The sequence below is a fragment of the Chiloscyllium plagiosum genome, unplaced genomic scaffold (assembly GCF_037043375.1).
Source record: "Chiloscyllium plagiosum isolate Xiang-an unplaced genomic scaffold, Cpla_swu_hap1 HiC_scaffold_14, whole genome shotgun sequence".
In the NCBI taxonomy this organism is placed as follows: domain Eukaryota; kingdom Metazoa; phylum Chordata; class Chondrichthyes; order Orectolobiformes; family Hemiscylliidae; genus Chiloscyllium; species Chiloscyllium plagiosum.
This window is the reverse complement of record NW_028270152.1, coordinates 12,429,686-12,451,090: the sequence shown is the minus strand read 5'-3', so window position 1 is coordinate 12,451,090 and position 21,405 is coordinate 12,429,686. Positions and strand designations below refer to the sequence as shown.

Below are 21,405 nucleotides of genomic sequence, written 5' to 3'. Positions count from 1 at the left end.
AGGCTTGAGGATTCCCAAGTTCTCTGCAACCATCTCCAAAGCGGCATGCAAGTCACTGACTGTTTACCCGACCGAGTCTGTTTGTGAATACTTTTCCATCGTCATTCTGCACGATCATTTCTGAAGTGACCGCTTGTGTCGAAAACAAGGACAGTCCAAAGCGATTTCCTGAGGCGCACCTCTGGAACGCTCAAATCAACCTAAAGTCAGGCGGCCATGCGCATGTCAGCATCTCTCCTGCAACCTTTCCATTGCGATCAGGGATCACCAGTTTTTGCAAGCTGGAACAGCTGGCCGTCAGCAAGCTTATGAGCGAGGAAGTGTTTGATAGAGAGAGTGCAAAGGCCACCATGTACGCGTTGCTGACTCAAAGACTGTTTTGTGCGTTCGCAGATGTTGGTCAATGAACAGTAGGAGAATTTGAATTGGTGCAGGATTGAGGGTTTGTCCATTTGATTATTTGACTGTTTTGGAATGCTCGTTACGGAGCCAATGAGAAGAAATGTGCCATGAGACTGGAAGCAAAAGGCACAGCATCGCTGCAGGAGCACCATGCAGAAGGAGGGTGAGAAGCAATCCAAACCACCCTTTCGCCAGCAAGGAAAGGTGCAGAGCTTCACATTTATTCACTCGCCTCCATCACAGCTAAACAAAGGAGGGAGCGCGCAAGCAGTCCTGCACTTGCCGAAACCGGGGATTGAACCAGGGACCTTTAGATCTTCAGTCTAACGCTCTCCCAACTGAGCTATTTCAGCAGCTGCTGCCAGCTCAGCGCGCTCAGGCACTTTGCTCGCGGCCACATTCACTTGGGATTTGCCCAGCGTATTTGTTCCAAATCTCCTCACAACATCAACTTCTTCCGGCAAAATTTCCCACCCTGTTTTCTCGGCGGACAGTTCGCTTCGGCCGCTGCCTCTTTATACCGTCTATATCTACACTGTCGTTCATTCTGCACAATCATTTCTGAAATTGACTGCTTGGCTCTGGTCAACTCGCTCGTCAAATGCACAACGAGGAACTGGTCCCTCCAGTCCTCGACAAGTTCCACGTCGTGCTCCGTTCACCGTCAACATGTCTCGCCAGCTTCACCCCATCTCTCCTCTACCTCTCGAAATGCTGCACGTGATGCCATCCGTCTGCAAATGGTCAGTATCAGTCTAAGCTGCTTTGCAAGCAACCCGATGCACCGGAACAATTTGAACAAATCGCCTCTGCTCCGGCTTCAGTCCGTCCACTGTTAAAACCTTCAGTTATTACTCTGCAGGCTTGAGGATTCCCAAGTTCTCTGCAACCATCTCCAAAGCGGCATGCAAGTCACTGACTGTTTACCCGACCGAGTCTGTTTGTGAATACTTTTCCATCGTCATTCTGCACGATCATTTCTGAAGTGACCGCTTGTGTCGAAAACAAGGACAGTCCAAAGCGATTTCCTGAGGCGCACCTCTGGAACGCTCAAATCAACCTAAAGTCAGGCGGCCATGCGCATGTCAGCATCTCTCCTGCAACCTTTCCATTGCGATCAGGGATCACCAGTTTTTGCAAGCTGGAACAGCTGGCCGTCAGCAAGCTTATGAGCGAGGGAGTGTTTGATAGAGAGAGTGCAAAGGCCACCATGTACGCGTTGCTGACTCAAAGACTGTTTTGTGCGTTCGCAGATGTCGGTCAATGAACAGTAGGAGAATTTGAATTGGTGCAGGATTGAGGGTTTGTCCATTTGATTATTTGACTGTTTTGGAATGCTCGTTACGGAGCCAATGAGAAGAAATGTGCCATGAGACTGGAAGCAAAAGGCACAGCATCGCTGCAGGAGCACCATGCAGAAGGAGGGTGAGAAGCAATCCAAACCACCCTTTCGCCAGCAAGGAAAGGTGCAGAGCTTCACATTTATTCACTCGCCTCCATCACAGCTAAACAAAGGAGGGAGCGCGCAAGCAGTCCTGCACTTGCCGAAACCGGGGATTGAACCAGGGACCTTTAGATCTTCAGTCTAACGCTCTCCCAACTGAGCTATTTCAGCAGCTGCTGCCAGCTCAGCGCGCTCAGGCACTTTGCTCGCGGCCACATTCACTTGGGATTTGCCCAGCGTATTTGTTCCAAATCTCCTCACAACATCAACTTCTTCCGGCAAAATTTCCCACCCTGTTTTCTCGGCGGACAGTTCGCTTCGGCCGCTGCCTCTTTATACCGTCTATATCTACACTGTCGTTCATTCTGCACAATCATTTCTGAAATTGACTGCTTGGCTCTGGTCAACTCGCTCGTCAAATGCACAACGAGGAACTGGTCCCTCCAGTCCTCGACAAGTTCCACGTCGTGCTCCGTTCACCGTCAACATGTCTCGCCAGCTTCACCCCATCTCTCCTCTACCTCTCGAAATGCTGCACGTGATGCCATCCGTCTGCAAATGGTCAGTATCAGTCTAAGCTGCTTTGCAAGCAACCCGATGCACCGGAACAATTTGAACAAATCGCCTCTGCTCCGGCTTCAGTCCGTCCACTGTTAAAACCTTCAGTTATTACTCTGCAGGCTTGAGGATTCCCAAGTTCTCTGCAACCATCTCCAAAGCGGCATGCAAGTCACTGACTGTTTACCCGACCGAGTCTGTTTGTGAATACTTTTCCATCGTCATTCTGCACGATCATTTCTGAAGTGACCGCTTGTGTCGAAAACAAGGACAGTCCAAAGCGATTTCCTGAGGCGCACCTCTGGAACGCTCAAATCAACCTAAAGTCAGGCGGCCATGCGCATGTCAGCATCTCTCCTGCAACCTTTCCATTGCGATCAGGGATCACCAGTTTTTGCAAGCTGGAACAGCTGGCCGTCAGCAAGCTTATGAGCGAGGGAGTGTTTGATAGAGAGAGTGCAAAGGCCACCATGTACGCGTTGCTGACTCAAAGACTGTTTTGTGCGTTCGCAGATGTCGGTCAATGAACAGTAGGAGAATTTGAATTGGTGCAGGATTGAGGGTTTGTCCATTTGATTATTTGACTGTTTTGGAATGCTCGTTACGGAGCCAATGAGAAGAAATGTGCCATGAGACTGGAAGCAAAAGGCACAGCATCGCTGCAGGAGCACCATGCAGAAGGAGGGTGAGAAGCAATCCAAACCACCCTTTCGCCAGCAAGGAAAGGTGCAGAGCTTCACATTTATTCACTCGCCTCCATCACAGCTAAACAAAGGAGGGAGCGCGCAAGCAGTCCTGCACTTGCCGAAACCGGGGATTGAACCAGGGACCTTTAGATCTTCAGTCTAACGCTCTCCCAACTGAGCTATTTCGGCAGCTGCTGCCAGCTCAGCGCGCTCAGGCACTTTGCTCGCGGCCACATTCACTTGGGATTTGCCCAGCGTATTTGTTCCAAATCTCCTCACAACATCAACTTCTTCCGGCAAAATTTCCCACCCTGTTTTCTCGGCGGACAGTTCGCTTCGGCCGCTGCCTCTTTATACCGTCTATATCTACACTGTCGTTCATTCTGCACAATCATTTCTGAAATTGACTGCTTGGCTCTGGTCAACTCGCTCGTCAAATGCACAACGAGGAACTGGTCCCTCCAGTCCTCGACAAGTTCCACGTCGTGCTCCGTTCACCGTCAACATGTCTCGCCAGCTTCACCCCATCTCTCCTCTACCTCTCGAAATGCTGCACGTGATGCCATCCGTCTGCAAATGGTCAGTATCAGTCTAAGCTGCTTTGCAAGCAACCCGATGCACCGGAACAATTTGAACAAATCGCCTCTGCTCCGGCTTCAGTCCGTCCACTGTTAAAACCTTCAGTTATTACTCTGCAGGCTTGAGGATTCCCAAGTTCTCTGCAACCATCTCCAAAGCGGCATGCAAGTCACTGACTGTTTACCCGACCGAGTCTGTTTGTGAATACTTTTCCATCGTCATTCTGCACGATCATTTCTGAAGTGACCGCTTGTGTCGAAAACAAGGACAGTCCAAAGCGATTTCCTGAGGCGCACCTCTGGAACGCTCAAATCAACCTAAAGTCAGGCGGCCATGCGCATGTCAGCATCTCTCCTGCAACCTTTCCATTGCGATCAGGGATCACCAGTTTTTGCAAGCTGGAACAGCTGGCCGTCAGCAAGCTTATGAGCGAGGGAGTGTTTGATAGAGAGAGTGCAAAGGCCACCATGTACGCGTTGCTGACTCAAAGACTGTTTTGTGCGTTCGCAGATGTTGGTCAATGAACAGTAGGAGAATTTGAATTGGTGCAGGATTGAGGGTTTGTCCATTTGATTATTTGACTGTTTTGGAATGCTCGTTACGGAGCCAATGAGAAGAAATGTGCCATGAGACTGGAAGCAAAAGGCACAGCATCGCTGCAGGAGCACCATGCAGAAGGAGGGTGAGAAGCAATCCAAACCACCCTTTCGCCAGCAAGGAAAGGTGCAGAGCTTCACATTTATTCACTCGCCTCCATCACAGCTAAACAAAGGAGGGAGCGCGCAAGCAGTCCTGCACTTGCCGAAACCGGGGATTGAACCAGGGACCTTTAGATCTTCAGTCTAACGCTCTCCCAACTGAGCTATTTCGGCAGCTGCTGCCAGCTCAGCTCGCTCAGGCACTTTGCTCGCGGCCACATTCACTTGGGATTTGCCCAGCGTATTTGTTCCAAATCTCCTCACAACATCAACTTCTTCCGGCAAAATTTCCCACCCTGTTTTCTCGGCGGACAGTTCGCTTCGGCCGCTGCCTCTTTATACCGTCTATATCTACACTGTCGTTCATTCTGCACAATCATTTCTGAAATTGACTGCTTGGCTCTGGTCAACTCGCTCGTCAAATGCACAACGAGGAACTGGTCCCTCCAGTCCTCGACAAGTTCCACGTCGTGCTCCGTTCACCGTCAACATGTCTCGCCAGCTTCACCCCATCTCTCCTCTACCTCTCGAAATGCTGCACGTGATGCCATCCGTCTGCAAATGGTCAGTATCAGTCTAAGCTGCTTTGCAAGCAACCCGATGCACCGGAACAATTTGAACAAATCGCCTCTGCTCCGGCTTCAGTCCGTCCACTGTTAAAACCTTCAGTTATTACTCTGCAGGCTTGAGGATTCCCAAGTTCTCTGCAACCATCTCCAAAGCGGCATGCAAGTCACTGACTGTTTACCCGACCGAGTCTGTTTGTGAATACTTTTCCATCGTCATTCTGCACGATCATTTCTGAAGTGACCGCTTGTGTCGAAAACAAGGACAGTCCAAAGCGATTTCCTGAGGCGCACCTCTGGAACGCTCAAATCAACCTAAAGTCAGGCGGCCATGCGCATGTCAGCATCTCTCCTGCAACCTTTCCATTGCGATCAGGGATCACCAGTTTTTGCAAGCTGGAACAGCTGGCCGTCAGCAAGCTTATGAGCGAGGAAGTGTTTGATAGAGAGAGTGCAAAGGCCACCATGTACGCGTTGCTGACTCAAAGACTGTTTTGTGCGTTCGCAGATGTTGGTCAATGAACAGTAGGAGAATTTGAATTGGTGCAGGATTGAGGGTTTGTCCATTTGATTATTTGACTGTTTTGGAATGCTCGTTACGGAGCCAATGAGAAGAAATGTGCCATGAGACTGGAAGCAAAAGGCACAGCATCGCTGCAGGAGCACCATGCAGAAGGAGGGTGAGAAGCAATCCAAACCACCCTTTCGCCAGCAAGGAAAGGTGCAGAGCTTCACATTTATTCACTCGCCTCCATCACAGCTAAACAAAGGAGGGAGCGCGCAAGCAGTCCTGCACTTGCCGAAACCGGGGATTGAACCAGGGACCTTTAGATCTTCAGTCTAACGCTCTCCCAACTGAGCTATTTCAGCAGCTGCTGCCAGCTCAGCGCGCTCAGGCACTTTGCTCGCGGCCACATTCACTTGGGATTTGCCCAGCGTATTTGTTCCAAATCTCCTCACAACATCAACTTCTTCCGGCAAAATTTCCCACCCTGTTTTCTCGGCGGACAGTTCGCTTCGGCCGCTGCCTCTTTATACCGTCTATATCTACACTGTCGTTCATTCTGCACAATCATTTCTGAAATTGACTGCTTGGCTCTGGTCAACTCGCTCGTCAAATGCACAACGAGGAACTGGTCCCTCCAGTCCTCGACAAGTTCCACGTCGTGCTCCGTTCACCGTCAACATGTCTCGCCAGCTTCACCCCATCTCTCCTCTACCTCTCGAAATGCTGCACGTGATGCCATCCGTCTGCAAATGGTCAGTATCAGTCTAAGCTGCTTTGCAAGCAACCCGATGCACCGGAACAATTTGAACAAATCGCCTCTGCTCCGGCTTCAGTCCGTCCACTGTTAAAACCTTCAGTTATTACTCTGCAGGCTTGAGGATTCCCAAGTTCTCTGCAACCATCTCCAAAGCGGCATGCAAGTCACTGACTGTTTACCCGACCGAGTCTGTTTGTGAATACTTTTCCATCGTCATTCTGCACGATCATTTCTGAAGTGACCGCTTGTGTCGAAAACAAGGACAGTCCAAAGCGATTTCCTGAGGCGCACCTCTGGAACGCTCAAATCAACCTAAAGTCAGGCGGCCATGCGCATGTCAGCATCTCTCCTGCAACCTTTCCATTGCGATCAGGGATCACCAGTTTTTGCAAGCTGGAACAGCTGGCCGTCAGCAAGCTTATGAGCGAGGGAGTGTTTGATAGAGAGAGTGCAAAGGCCACCATGTACGCGTTGCTGACTCAAAGACTGTTTTGTGCGTTCGCAGATGTCGGTCAATGAACAGTAGGAGAATTTGAATTGGTGCAGGATTGAGGGTTTGTCCATTTGATTATTTGACTGTTTTGGAATGCTCGTTACGGAGCCAATGAGAAGAAATGTGCCATGAGACTGGAAGCAAAAGGCACAGCATCGCTGCAGGAGCACCATGCAGAAGGAGGGTGAGAAGCAATCCAAACCACCCTTTCGCCAGCAAGGAAAGGTGCAGAGCTTCACATTTATTCACTCGCCTCCATCACAGCTAAACAAAGGAGGGAGCGCGCAAGCAGTCCTGCACTTGCCGAAACCGGGGATTGAACCAGGGACCTTTAGATCTTCAGTCTAACGCTCTCCCAACTGAGCTATTTCGGCAGCTGCTGCCAGCTCAGCGCGCTCAGGCACTTTGCTCGCGGCCACATTCACTTGGGATTTGCCCAGCGTATTTGTTCCAAATCTCCTCACAACATCAACTTCTTCCGGCAAAATTTCCCACCCTGTTTTCTCGGCGGACAGTTCGCTTCGGCCGCTGCCTCTTTATACCGTCTATATCTACACTGTCGTTCATTCTGCACAATCATTTCTGAAATTGACTGCTTGGCTCTGGTCAACTCGCTCGTCAAATGCACAACGAGGAACTGGTCCCTCCAGTCCTCGACAAGTTCCACGTCGTGCTCCGTTCACCGTCAACATGTCTCGCCAGCTTCACCCCATCTCTCCTCTACCTCTCGAAATGCTGCACGTGATGCCATCCATCTGCAAATGGTCAGTATCAGTCTAAGCTGCTTTGCAAGCAACCCGATGCACCGGAACAATTTGAACAAATCGCCTCTGCTCCGGCTTCAGTCCGTCCACTGTTAAAACCTTCAGTTATTACTCTGCAGGCTTGAGGATTCCCAAGTTCTCTGCAACCATCTCCAAAGCGGCATGCAAGTCACTGACTGTTTACCCGACCGAGTCTGTTTGTGAATACTTTTCCATCGTCATTCTGCACGATCATTTCTGAAGTGACCGCTTGTGTCGAAAACAAGGACAGTCCAAAGCGATTTCCTGAGGCGCACCTCTGGAACGCTCAAATCAACCTAAAGTCAGGCGGCCATGCGCATGTCAGCATCTCTCCTGCAACCTTTCCATTGCGATCAGGGATCACCAGTTTTTGCAAGCTGGAACAGCTGGCCGTCAGCAAGCTTATGAGCGAGGAAGTGTTTGATAGAGAGAGTGCAAAGGCCACCATGTACGCGTTGCTGACTCAAAGACTGTTTTGTGCGTTCGCAGATGTTGGTCAATGAACAGTAGGAGAATTTGAATTGGTGCAGGATTGAGGGTTTGTCCATTTGATTATTTGACTGTTTTGGAATGCTCGTTACGGAGCCAATGAGAAGAAATGTGCCATGAGACTGGAAGCAAAAGGCACAGCATCGCTGCAGGAGCACCATGCAGAAGGAGGGTGAGAAGCAATCCAAACCACCCTTTCGCCAGCAAGGAAAGGTGCAGAGCTTCACATTTATTCACTCGCCTCCATCACAGCTAAACAAAGGAGGGAGCGCGCAAGCAGTCCTGCACTTGCCGAAACCGGGGATTGAACCAGGGACCTTTAGATCTTCAGTCTAACGCTCTCCCAACTGAGCTATTTCAGCAGCTGCTGCCAGCTCAGCGCGCTCAGGCACTTTGCTCGCGGCCACATTCACTTGGGATTTGCCCAGCGTATTTGTTCCAAATCTCCTCACAACATCAACTTCTTCCGGCAAAATTTCCCACCCTGTTTTCTCGGCGGACAGTTCGCTTCGGCCGCTGCCTCTTTATACCGTCTATATCTACACTGTCGTTCATTCTGCACAATCATTTCTGAAATTGACTGCTTGGCTCTGGTCAACTCGCTCGTCAAATGCACAACGAGGAACTGGTCCCTCCAGTCCTCGACAAGTTCCACGTCGTGCTCCGTTCACCGTCAACATGTCTCGCCAGCTTCACCCCATCTCTCCTCTACCTCTCGAAATGCTGCACGTGATGCCATCCGTCTGCAAATGGTCAGTATCAGTCTAAGCTGCTTTGCAAGCAACCCGATGCACCGGAACAATTTGAACAAATCGCCTCTGCTCCGGCTTCAGTCCGTCCACTGTTAAAACCTTCAGTTATTACTCTGCAGGCTTGAGGATTCCCAAGTTCTCTGCAACCATCTCCAAAGCGGCATGCAAGTCACTGACTGTTTACCCGACCGAGTCTGTTTGTGAATACTTTTCCATCGTCATTCTGCACGATCATTTCTGAAGTGACCGCTTGTGTCGAAAACAAGGACAGTCCAAAGCGATTTCCTGAGGCGCACCTCTGGAACGCTCAAATCAACCTAAAGTCAGGCGGCCATGCGCATGTCAGCATCTCTCCTGCAACCTTTCCATTGCGATCAGGGATCACCAGTTTTTGCAAGCTGGAACAGCTGGCCGTCAGCAAGCTTATGAGCGAGGGAGTGTTTGATAGAGAGAGTGCAAAGGCCACCATGTACGCGTTGCTGACTCAAAGACTGTTTTGTGCGTTCGCAGATGTCGGTCAATGAACAGTAGGAGAATTTGAATTGGTGCAGGATTGAGGGTTTGTCCATTTGATTATTTGACTGTTTTGGAATGCTCGTTACGGAGCCAATGAGAAGAAATGTGCCATGAGACTGGAAGCAAAAGGCACAGCATCGCTGCAGGAGCACCATGCAGAAGGAGGGTGAGAAGCAATCCAAACCACCCTTTCGCCAGCAAGGAAAGGTGCAGAGCTTCACATTTATTCACTCGCCTCCATCACAGCTAAACAAAGGAGGGAGCGCGCAAGCAGTCCTGCACTTGCCGAAACCGGGGATTGAACCAGGGACCTTTAGATCTTCAGTCTAACGCTCTCCCAACTGAGCTATTTCGGCAGCTGCTGCCAGCTCAGCGCGCTCAGGCACTTTGCTCGCGGCCACATTCACTTGGGATTTGCCCAGCGTATTTGTTCCAAATCTCCTCACAACATCAACTTCTTCCGGCAAAATTTCCCACCCTGTTTTCTCGGCGGACAGTTCGCTTCGGCCGCTGCCTCTTTATACCGTCTATATCTACACTGTCGTTCATTCTGCACAATCATTTCTGAAATTGACTGCTTGGCTCTGGTCAACTCGCTCGTCAAATGCACAACGAGGAACTGGTCCCTCCAGTCCTCGACAAGTTCCACGTCGTGCTCCGTTCACCGTCAACATGTCTCGCCAGCTTCACCCCATCTCTCCTCTACCTCTCGAAATGCTGCACGTGATGCCATCCATCTGCAAATGGTCAGTATCAGTCTAAGCTGCTTTGCAAGCAACCCGATGCACCGGAACAATTTGAACAAATCGCCTCTGCTCCGGCTTCAGTCCGTCCACTGTTAAAACCTTCAGTTATTACTCTGCAGGCTTGAGGATTCCCAAGTTCTCTGCAACCATCTCCAAAGCGGCATGCAAGTCACTGACTGTTTACCCGACCGAGTCTGTTTGTGAATACTTTTCCATCGTCATTCTGCACGATCATTTCTGAAGTGACCGCTTGTGTCGAAAACAAGGACAGTCCAAAGCGATTTCCTGAGGCGCACCTCTGGAACGCTCAAATCAACCTAAAGTCAGGCGGCCATGCGCATGTCAGCATCTCTCCTGCAACCTTTCCATTGCGATCAGGGATCACCAGTTTTTGCAAGCTGGAACAGCTGGCCGTCAGCAAGCTTATGAGCGAGGGAGTGTTTGATAGAGAGAGTGCAAAGGCCACCATGTACGCGTTGCTGACTCAAAGACTGTTTTGTGCGTTCGCAGATGTCGGTCAATGAACAGTAGGAGAATTTGAATTGGTGCAGGATTGAGGGTTTGTCCATTTGATTATTTGACTGTTTTGGAATGCTCGTTACGGAGCCAATGAGAAGAAATGTGCCATGAGACTGGAAGCAAAAGGCACAGCATCGCTGCAGGAGCACCATGCAGAAGGAGGGTGAGAAGCAATCCAAACCACCCTTTCGCCAGCAAGGAAAGGTGCAGAGCTTCACATTTATTCACTCGCCTCCATCACAGCTAAACAAAGGAGGGAGCGCGCAAGCAGTCCTGCACTTGCCGAAACCGGGGATTGAACCAGGGACCTTTAGATCTTCAGTCTAACGCTCTCCCAACTGAGCTATTTCGGCAGCTGCTGCCAGCTCAGCGCGCTCAGGCACTTTGCTCGCGGCCACATTCACTTGGGATTTGCCCAGCGTATTTGTTCCAAATCTCCTCACAACATCAACTTCTTCCGGCAAAATTTCCCACCCTGTTTTCTCGGCGGACAGTTCGCTTCGGCCGCTGCCTCTTTATACCGTCTATATCTACACTGTCGTTCATTCTGCACAATCATTTCTGAAATTGACTGCTTGGCTCTGGTCAACTCGCTCGTCAAATGCACAACGAGGAACTGGTCCCTCCAGTCCTCGACAAGTTCCACGTCGTGCTCCGTTCACCGTCAACATGTCTCGCCAGCTTCACCCCATCTCTCCTCTACCTCTCGAAATGCTGCACGTGATGCCATCCGTCTGCAAATGGTCAGTATCAGTCTAAGCTGCTTTGCAAGCAACCCGATGCACCGGAACAATTTGAACAAATCGCCTCTGCTCCGGCTTCAGTCCGTCCACTGTTAAAACCTTCAGTTATTACTCTGCAGGCTTGAGGATTCCCAAGTTCTCTGCAACCATCTCCAAAGCGGCATGCAAGTCACTGACTGTTTACCCGACCGAGTCTGTTTGTGAATACTTTTCCATCGTCATTCTGCACGATCATTTCTGAAGTGACCGCTTGTGTCGAAAACAAGGACAGTCCAAAGCGATTTCCTGAGGCGCACCTCTGGAACGCTCAAATCAACCTAAAGTCAGGCGGCCATGCGCATGTCAGCATCTCTCCTGCAACCTTTCCATTGCGATCAGGGATCACCAGTTTTTGCAAGCTGGAACAGCTGGCCGTCAGCAAGCTTATGAGCGAGGGAGTGTTTGATAGAGAGAGTGCAAAGGCCACCATGTACGCGTTGCTGACTCAAAGACTGTTTTGTGCGTTCGCAGATGTTGGTCAATGAACAGTAGGAGAATTTGAATTGGTGCAGGATTGAGGGTTTGTCCATTTGATTATTTGACTGTTTTGGAATGCTCGTTACGGAGCCAATGAGAAGAAATGTGCCATGAGACTGGAAGCAAAAGGCACAGCATCGCTGCAGGAGCACCATGCAGAAGGAGGGTGAGAAGCAATCCAAACCACCCTTTCGCCAGCAAGGAAAGGTGCAGAGCTTCACATTTATTCACTCGCCTCCATCACAGCTAAACAAAGGAGGGAGCGCGCAAGCAGTCCTGCACTTGCCGAAACCGGGGATTGAACCAGGGACCTTTAGATCTTCAGTCTAACGCTCTCCCAACTGAGCTATTTCGGCAGCTGCTGCCAGCTCAGCGCGCTCAGGCACTTTGCTCGCGGCCACATTCACTTGGGATTTGCCCAGCGTATTTGTTCCAAATCTCCTCACAACATCAACTTCTTCCGGCAAAATTTCCCACCCTGTTTTCTCGGCGGACAGTTCGCTTCGGCCGCTGCCTCTTTATACCGTCTATATCTACACTGTCGTTCATTCTGCACAATCATTTCTGAAATTGACTGCTTGGCTCTGGTCAACTCGCTCGTCAAATGCACAACGAGGAACTGGTCCCTCCAGTCCTCGACAAGTTCCACGTCGTGCTCCGTTCACCGTCAACATGTCTCGCCAGCTTCACCCCATCTCTCCTCTACCTCTCGAAATGCTGCACGTGATGCCATCCGTCTGCAAATGGTCAGTATCAGTCTAAGCTGCTTTGCAAGCAACCCGATGCACCGGAACAATTTGAACAAATCGCCTCTGCTCCGGCTTCAGTCCGTCCACTGTTAAAACCTTCAGTTATTACTCTGCAGGCTTGAGGATTCCCAAGTTCTCTGCAACCATCTCCAAAGCGGCATGCAAGTCACTGACTGTTTACCCGACCGAGTCTGTTTGTGAATACTTTTCCATCGTCATTCTGCACGATCATTTCTGAAGTGACCGCTTGTGTCGAAAACAAGGACAGTCCAAAGCGATTTCCTGAGGCGCACCTCTGGAACGCTCAAATCAACCTAAAGTCAGGCGGCCATGCGCATGTCAGCATCTCTCCTGCAACCTTTCCATTGCGATCAGGGATCACCAGTTTTTGCAAGCTGGAACAGCTGGCCGTCAGCAAGCTTATGAGCGAGGGAGTGTTTGATAGAGAGAGTGCAAAGGCCACCATGTACGCGTTGCTGACTCAAAGACTGTTTTGTGCGTTCGCAGATGTCGGTCAATGAACAGTAGGAGAATTTGAATTGGTGCAGGATTGAGGGTTTGTCCATTTGATTATTTGACTGTTTTGGAATGCTCGTTACGGAGCCAATGAGAAGAAATGTGCCATGAGACTGGAAGCAAAAGGCACAGCATCGCTGCAGGAGCACCATGCAGAAGGAGGGTGAGAAGCAATCCAAACCACCCTTTCGCCAGCAAGGAAAGGTGCAGAGCTTCACATTTATTCACTCGCCTCCATCACAGCTAAACAAAGGAGGGAGCGCGCAAGCAGTCCTGCACTTGCCGAAACCGGGGATTGAACCAGGGACCTTTAGATCTTCAGTCTAACGCTCTCCCAACTGAGCTATTTCGGCAGCTGCTGCCAGCTCAGCGCGCTCAGGCACTTTGCTCGCGGCCACATTCACTTGGGATTTGCCCAGCGTATTTGTTCCAAATCTCCTCACAACATCAACTTCTTCCGGCAAAATTTCCCACCCTGTTTTCTCGGCGGACAGTTCGCTTCGGCCGCTGCCTCTTTATACCGTCTATATCTACACTGTCGTTCATTCTGCACAATCATTTCTGAAATTGACTGCTTGGCTCTGGTCAACTCGCTCGTCAAATGCACAACGAGGAACTGGTCCCTCCAGTCCTCGACAAGTTCCACGTCGTGCTCCGTTCACCGTCAACATGTCTCGCCAGCTTCACCCCATCTCTCCTCTACCTCTCGAAATGCTGCACGTGATGCCATCCGTCTGCAAATGGTCAGTATCAGTCTAAGCTGCTTTGCAAGCAACATGATGCACCGGAACAATTTGAACAAATCGCCTCTGCTCCGGCTTCAGTCCGTCCACTGTTCAAACCTTCAGTTATTACTCTGCAGGCTTGAGGATTCCCAAGTTCTCTGCAACCATCTCCAAAGCGGCATGCAAGTCACTGACTGTTTACCCGACCGAGTCTGTTTGTGAATACTTTTCCATCGTCATTCTGCACGATCATTTCTGAAGTGACCGCTTGTGTCGAAAACAAGGACAGTCCAAAGCGATTTCCTGAGGCACACCTCTGGAACGCTCAAATCAACCTAAAGTCAGGCGGCCATGCGCATGTCAGCATCTCTCCTGCAACCTTTCCATTGCGATCAGGGATCACCAGTTTTTGCAAGCTGGAACAGCTGGCCGTCAGCAAGCTTATGAGCGAGGGAGTGTTTGATAGAGAGAGTGCAAAGGCCACCATGTACGCGTTGCTGACTCAAAGACTGTTTTGTGCGTTCGCAGATGTTGGTCAATGAACAGTAGGAGAATTTGAATTGGTGCAGGATTGAGGGTTTGTCCATTTGATTATTTGACTGTTTTGGAATGCTCGTTACGGAGCCAATGAGAAGAAATGTGCCATGAGACTGGAAGCAAAAGGCACAGCATCGCTGCAGGAGCACCATGCAGAAGGAGGGTGAGAAGCAATCCAAACCACCCTTGCGCCAGCAAGGAAAGGTGCAGAGCTTCACATTTACTCACTCGCCTCCATCACAGCTAAACAAAGGAGGGAGCGCGCAAGCAGTCCTGCACTTGCCGAAACCCGGGATTGAACCAGGGACCTTTAGATCTTCAGTCTAACGCTCTCCCAACTGAGCTATTTCGGCAGCTGCTGCCAGCTCAGCGCGCTCAGGCACTTTGCTCGCGGCCACATTCACTTGGGATTTGCCCAGCGTATTTGTTCCAAATCTCCTCACAACATCAACTTCTTCCGGCAAAATTTCCCACCCTGTTTTCTCGGCGGACAGTTCGCTTCGGCCGCTGCCTCTTTATACCGTCTATATCTACACTGTCGTTCATTCTGCACAATCATTTCTGAAATTGACTGCTTGGCTCTGGTCAACTCGCTCGTCAAATGCACAACGAGGAACTGGTCCCTCCAGTCCTCGACAAGTTCCACGTCGTGCTCCGTTCACCGTCAACATGTCTCGCCAGCTTCACCCCATCTCTCCTCTACCTCTCGAAATGCTGCACGTGATGCCATCCGTCTGCAAATGGTCAGTATCAGTCTAAGCTGCTTTGCAAGCAACCCGATGCACCGGAACAATTTGAACAAATCGCCTCTGCTCCGGCTTCAGTCCGTCCACTGTTAAAACCTTCAGTTATTACTCTGCAGGCTTGAGGATTCCCAAGTTCTCTGCAACCATCTCCAAAGCGGCATGCAAGTCACTGACTGTTTACCCGACCGAGTCTGTTTGTGAATACTTTTCCATCGTCATTCTGCACGATCATTTCTGAAGTGACCGCTTGTGTCGAAAACAAGGACAGTCCAAAGCGATTTCCTGAGGCGCACCTCTGGAACGCTCAAATCAACCTAAAGTCAGGCGGCCATGCGCATGTCAGCATCTCTCCTGCAACCTTTCCATTGCGATCAGGGATCACCAGTTTTTGCAAGCTGGAACAGCTGGCCGTCAGCAAGCTTATGAGCAAAGGCCACCATGTACGCGTTGCTGACTCAAAGACTGTTTTGTGCGTTCGCAGATGTCGGTCAATGAACAGTAGGAGAATTTGAATTGGTGCAGGATTGAGGGTTTGTCCATTTGATTATTTGACTGTTTTGGAATGCTCGTTACGGAGCCAATGAGAAGAAATGTGCCATGAGACTGGAAGCAAAAGGCACAGCATCGCTGCAGGAGCACCATGCAGAAGGAGGGTGAGAAGCAATCCAAACCACCCTTTCGCCAGCAAGGAAAGGTGCAGAGCTTCACATTTATTCACTCGCCTCCATCACAGCTAAACAAAGGAGGGAGCGCGCAAGCAGTCCTGCACTTGCCGAAACCGGGGATTGAACCAGGGACCTTTAGATCTTCAGTCTAACGCTCTCCCAACTGAGCTATTTCGGCAGCTGCTGCCAGCTCAGCGCGCTCAGGCACTTTGCTCGCGGCCACATTCACTTGGGATTTGCCCAGCGTATTTGTTCCAAATCTCCTCACAACATCAACTTCTTCCGGCAAAATTTCCCACCCTGTTTTCTCGGCGGACAGTTCGCTTCGGCCGCTGCCTCTTTATACCGTCTATATCTACACTGTCGTTCATTCTGCACAATCATTTCTGAAATTGACTGCTTGGCTCTGGTCAACTCGCTCGTCAAATGCACAACGAGGAACTGGTCCCTCCAGTCCTCGACAAGTTCCACGTCGTGCTCCGTTCACCGTCAACATGTCTCGCCAGCTTCACCCCATCTCTCCTCTACCTCTCGAAATGCTGCACGTGATGCCATCCGTCTGCAAATGGTCAGTATCAGTCTAAGCTGCTTTGCAAGCAACATGATGCACCGGAACAATTTGAACAAATCGCCTCTGCTCCGGCTTCAGTCCGTCCACTGTTCAAACCTTCAGTTATTACTCTGCAGGCTTGAGGATTCCCAAGTTCTCTGCAACCATCTCCAAAGCGGCATGCAAGTCACTGACTGTTTACCCGACCGAGTCTGTTTGTGAATACTTTTCCATCGTCATTCTGCACGATCATTTCTGAAGTGACCGCTTGTGTCGAAAACAAGGACAGTCCAAAGCGATTTCCTGAGGCACACCTCTGGAACGCTCAAATCAACCTAAAGTCAGGCGGCCATGCGCATGTCAGCATCTCTCCTGCAACCTTTCCATTGCGATCAGGGATCACCAGTTTTTGCAAGCTGGAACAGCTGGCCGTCAGCAAGCTTATGAGCGAGGGAGTGTTTGATAGAGAGAGTGCAAAGGCCACCATGTACGCGTTGCTGACTCAAAGACTGTTTTGTGCGTTCGCAGATGTTGGTCAATGAACAGTAGGAGAATTTGAATTGGTGCAGGATTGAGGGTTTGTCCATTTGATTATTTGACTGTTTTGGAATGCTCGTTACGGAGCCAATGAGAAGAAATGTGCCATGAGACTGGAAGCAAAAGGCACAGCATCGCTGCAGGAGCACCATGCAGAAGGAGGGTGAGAAGCAATCCAAACCACCCTTGCGCCAGCAAGGAAAGGTGCAGAGCTTCACATTTACTCACTCGCCTCCATCACAGCTAAACAAAGGAGGGAGCGCGCAAGCAGTCCTGCACTTGCCGAAACCCGGGATTGAACAAGGGACCTTTAGATCTTCAGTCTAACGCTCTCCCAACTGAGCTATTTCGGCAGCTGCTGCCAGCTCTGTGCGCTCAGGCACTTTGCTCGCGGCCACATTCACTTGGGATTTGCCCAGCGTATTTGTTCCAAATCTCCTCACAACATCAACTTCTTCCGGCAAAATTTCCCACCCTGTTTTCTCGGCGGACAGTTCGCTTCGGCCGCTGCCTCTTTATACCGTCTATATCTACACTGTCGTTCATTCTGCACAATCATTTCTGAAATTGACTGCTTGGCTCTGGTCAACTCGCTCGTCAAATGCACAACGAGGAACTGGTCCCTCCAGTCCTCGACAAGTTCCACGTCGTGCTCCGTTCACCGTCAACATGTCTCGCCAGCTTCACCCCATCTCTCCTCTACCTCTCGAAATGCTGCACGTGATGCCATCCGTCTGCAAATGGTCAGTATCAGTCTAAGCTGCTTTGCAAGCAACCCGATGCACCGGAACAATTTGAACAAATCGCCTCTGCTCCGGCTTCAGTCCGTCCACTGTTAAAACCTTCAGTTATTACTCTGCAGGCTTGAGGATTCCCAAGTTCTCTGCAACCATCTCCAAAGCGGCATGCAAGTCACTGACTGTTTACCCGACCGAGTCTGTTTGTGAATACTTTTCCATCGTCATTCTGCACGATCATTTCTGAAGTGACCGCTTGTGTCGAAAACAAGGACAGTCCAAAGCGATTTCCTGAGGCACACCTCTGGAACGCTCAAATCAACCTAAGGTCAGGCGGCCATGCGCATGTCAGCATCTCTCCTGCAACCTTTCCATTGCGATCAGGGATCACCAGTTTTTGCAAGCTGGAACAGCTGGCCGTCAGCAAGCTTATGAGCGAGGGAGTGTTTGATAGAGAGAGTGCAAAGGCCACCATGTACGCGTTGCTGACTCAAAGACTGTTTTGTGCGTTCGCAGATGTTGGTCAATGAACAGTAGGAGAATTTGAATTGGTGCAGGATTGAGGGTTTGTCCATTTGATTATTTGACTGTTTTGGAATGCTCGTTACGGAGCCAATGAGAAGAAATGTGCCATGAGACTGGAAGCAAAAGGCACAGCATCGCTGCAGGAGCACCATGCAGAAGGAGGGTGAGAAGCAATCCAAACCACCCTTGCGCCAGCAAGGAAAGGTGCAGAGCTTCACATTTACTCACTCACCTCCATCACAGCTAAACAAAGGAGGGAGCGCGCAAGCAGTCCTGCACTTGCCTAAACCCGGGATTGAACAAGGGACCTTTAGATCTTCAGTCTAACGCTCTCCCAACTGAGCTATTTCGGCAGCTGCTGCCAGCTCTGTGCGCTCAGGCACTTTGCTCGCGGCCACATTCACTTGGGATTTGCCCAGCGTATTTGTTCCAAATCTCCTCACAACATCAACTTCTTCCGGCAAAATTTCCCACCCTGTTTTCTCGGCGGACAGTTCGCTTCGGCCGCTGCCTCTTTATACCGTCTATATCTACACTGTCGTTCATTCTGCACAATCATTTCTGAAATTGACTGCTTGGCTCTGGTCAACCCGCTCGTCAAATGCACAACGAGGAACTGGTCCCTCCAGTCCTCGACAAGTTCCACGTCGTGCTCCGTTCACCGTCAACATGTCTCGCCAGCTTCACCCCATCTCTCCTCTACCTCTCGAAATGCTGCACGTGATGTCATCCGTCTGCAAATGGTCAGTATCAGTCTAAGCTGCTTTGCAAGCAACCCGATGCACCGGAACAATTTGAACAAATCGCCTCTGCTCCGGCTTCAGTCCGTCCACTGTTAAAACCTTCAGTTATTACTCTGCAGGCTTGATGATTCCCAAGTTCTCTGCAACCATCTCCAAAGCGGCATGCAAGTCACTGACTGTTTACCCGACCGAGTCTGTTTGTGAATACTTTTCCATCGTCATTCTGCACGATCATTTCTGAAGTGACCGCTTGTGTCGAAAACAAGGACAGTCCAAAGCGATTTCCTGAGGCGCACCTCTGGAACGCTCAAATCAACCTAAAGTCAGGCGGCCATGCGCATGTCAGCATCTCTCCTGCAACCTTTCCATTGCGATCAGGGATCACCAGTTTTTGCAAGCTGGAACAGCTGGCCGTCAGCAAGCTTATGAGCGAGGGAGTGTTTGATAGAGAGAGTGCAAAGGCCACCATGTACGCGTTGCTGACTCAAAGACTGTTTTGTGCGTTCGCAGATGTTGGTCAATGAACAGTAGGAGAATTTGAATTGGTGCAGGATTGAGGGTTTGTCCATTTGATTATTTGACTGTTTTGGAATGCTCGTTACGGAGCCAATGAGAAGAAATGTGCCATGAGACTGGAAGCAAAAGGCACAGCATCGCTGCAGGAGCACCATGCAGAAGGAGGGTGAGAAGCAATCCAAACCACCCTTTCGCCAGCAAGGAAAGGTGCAGAGCTTCACATTTATTCACTCGCCTCCATCACAGCTAAACAAAGGAGGGAGCGCGCAAGCAGTCCTGCACTTGCCGAAACCCGGGACCTTTAGATCTTCAGTCTAACGCTCTCCCAACTGAGCTATTTCGGCAGCTGCTGCCAGCTCAGCGCGCTCAGGCACTTTGCTCGCGACCACATTCACTTGGGATTTGCCCAGCGTATTTGTTCCAAATCTCCTCACAACATCAACTTCTTCCGGCAAAATTTCCCACCCTGTTTTCTCGGCGGACAGTTCGCTTCGGCCGCTGCCTCTTTATACCGTCTATATCTACACTGTCGTTCATTCTGCACAATCATTTCTGAAGTTGACTGCTTGGCTCTGGTCAACCCGCTCGTCAAATGCACAACGAGGAACTGGTCCCTCCAGTCCTCGACAAGTTCCACGTCGTGCTCCGTTCACCGTCAACATGTCTCGCCAGCTTCACCCCATCTCTCCTCTACCTCTCGAAATGCTGCACGTGATGCCATCCGTCTGCAAATGGTCAGTATCAGTCTAAGCTGCTTTGCAAGCAACCCGATGCACCGGAACAATTTGAACAAATCGCCTCTGCTCCGGCTTCAGTCCGTCCACTGTTAAAACCTTCAGTTATTACTCTGCAGGCTTGAGGATTCCCAAGTTCTCTGCAACCATCTCCAAAGCGGCATGCAAGTCACTGACTGTTTACCCGACCGAGTCTGTTTGTGAATACTTTTCCATCGTCATTCTGCACGATCATTTCTGAAGTGACCGCTTGTGTCGAAAACAAGGACAGTCTAAAGCGATTTCCTGAGGCGCACCTCTGGAACGCTCAAATCAACCTAAAGTCAGGCGGCCATGCGCATGTCAGCATCTCTCCTGCAACCTTTCCATTGCGATCAGGGATCACCAGTTTTTGCAAGCTGGAACAGCTGGCCGTCAGCAAGCTTATGAGCGAGGGAGTGTTTGATAGAGAGAGTGCAAAGGCCACCATGTACGCGTTGCTGACTCAAAGACTGTTTTGTGCGTTCGCAGATGTTGGTCAATGAACAGTAGGAGAATTTGAATTGGTGCAGGATTGAGGGTTTGTCCATTTGATTATTTGACTGTTTTGGAATGCTCGTTACGGAGCCAATGAGAAGAAATGTGCCATGAGACTGGAAGCAAAAGGCACAGCATCGCTGCAGGAGCACCATGCAGAAGGAGGGTGAGAAGCAATCCAAACCACCCTTGCGCCAGCAAGGAAAGGTGCAGAGCTTCACATTTACTCACTCGCCTCCATCACAGCTAAACAAAGGAGGGAGCGCGCAAGCAGTCCTGCACTTGCCGAAACCCGGGATTGAACAAGGGACCTTTAGATCTTCAGTCTAACGCTCTCCCAACTGAGCTATTTCGGCAGCTGCTGCCAGCTCTGTGCGCTCAGGCACTTTGCTCGCGGCCACATTCACTTGGGATTTGCCCAGCGTATTTGTTCCAAATCTCCTCACAACATCAACTTCTTCCGGCAAAATTTCCCACCCTGTTTTCTCGGCGGACAGTTCGCTTCGGCCGCTGCCTCTTTATACCGTCTATATCTACACTGTCGTTCATTCTGCACAATCATTTCTGAAATTGACTGCTTGGCTCTGGTCAACTCGCTCGTCAAATGCACAACGAGGAACTGGTCCCTCCAGTCCTCGACAAGTTCCACGTCGTGCTCCGTTCACCGTCAACATGTCTCGCCAGCTTCACCCCATCTCTCCTCTACCTCTCGAAATGCTGCACGTGATGTCATCCGTCTGCAAATGGTCAGTATCAGTCTAAGCTGCTTTGCAAGCAACCCGATGCACCGGAACAATTTGAACAAATCGCCTCTGCTCCGGCTTCAGTCCGTCCACTGTTAAAACCTTCAGT

At 50.4% G+C, this 21,405-nt stretch overlaps 1 non-coding gene across 1 annotated transcript; it reads right to left on the bottom strand.

The window, feature by feature from the left end:
• Positions 1-14,564: 14,564 nt before the first annotated feature.
• Positions 14,565-14,637, bottom strand: trnaf-gaa (transfer RNA phenylalanine (anticodon GAA)). Its single transcript has one exon. It is a non-coding gene; the product is annotated as a tRNA-Phe (tRNA).
• Between the last annotated feature and the right edge of the window lie 6,768 nt (positions 14,638-21,405).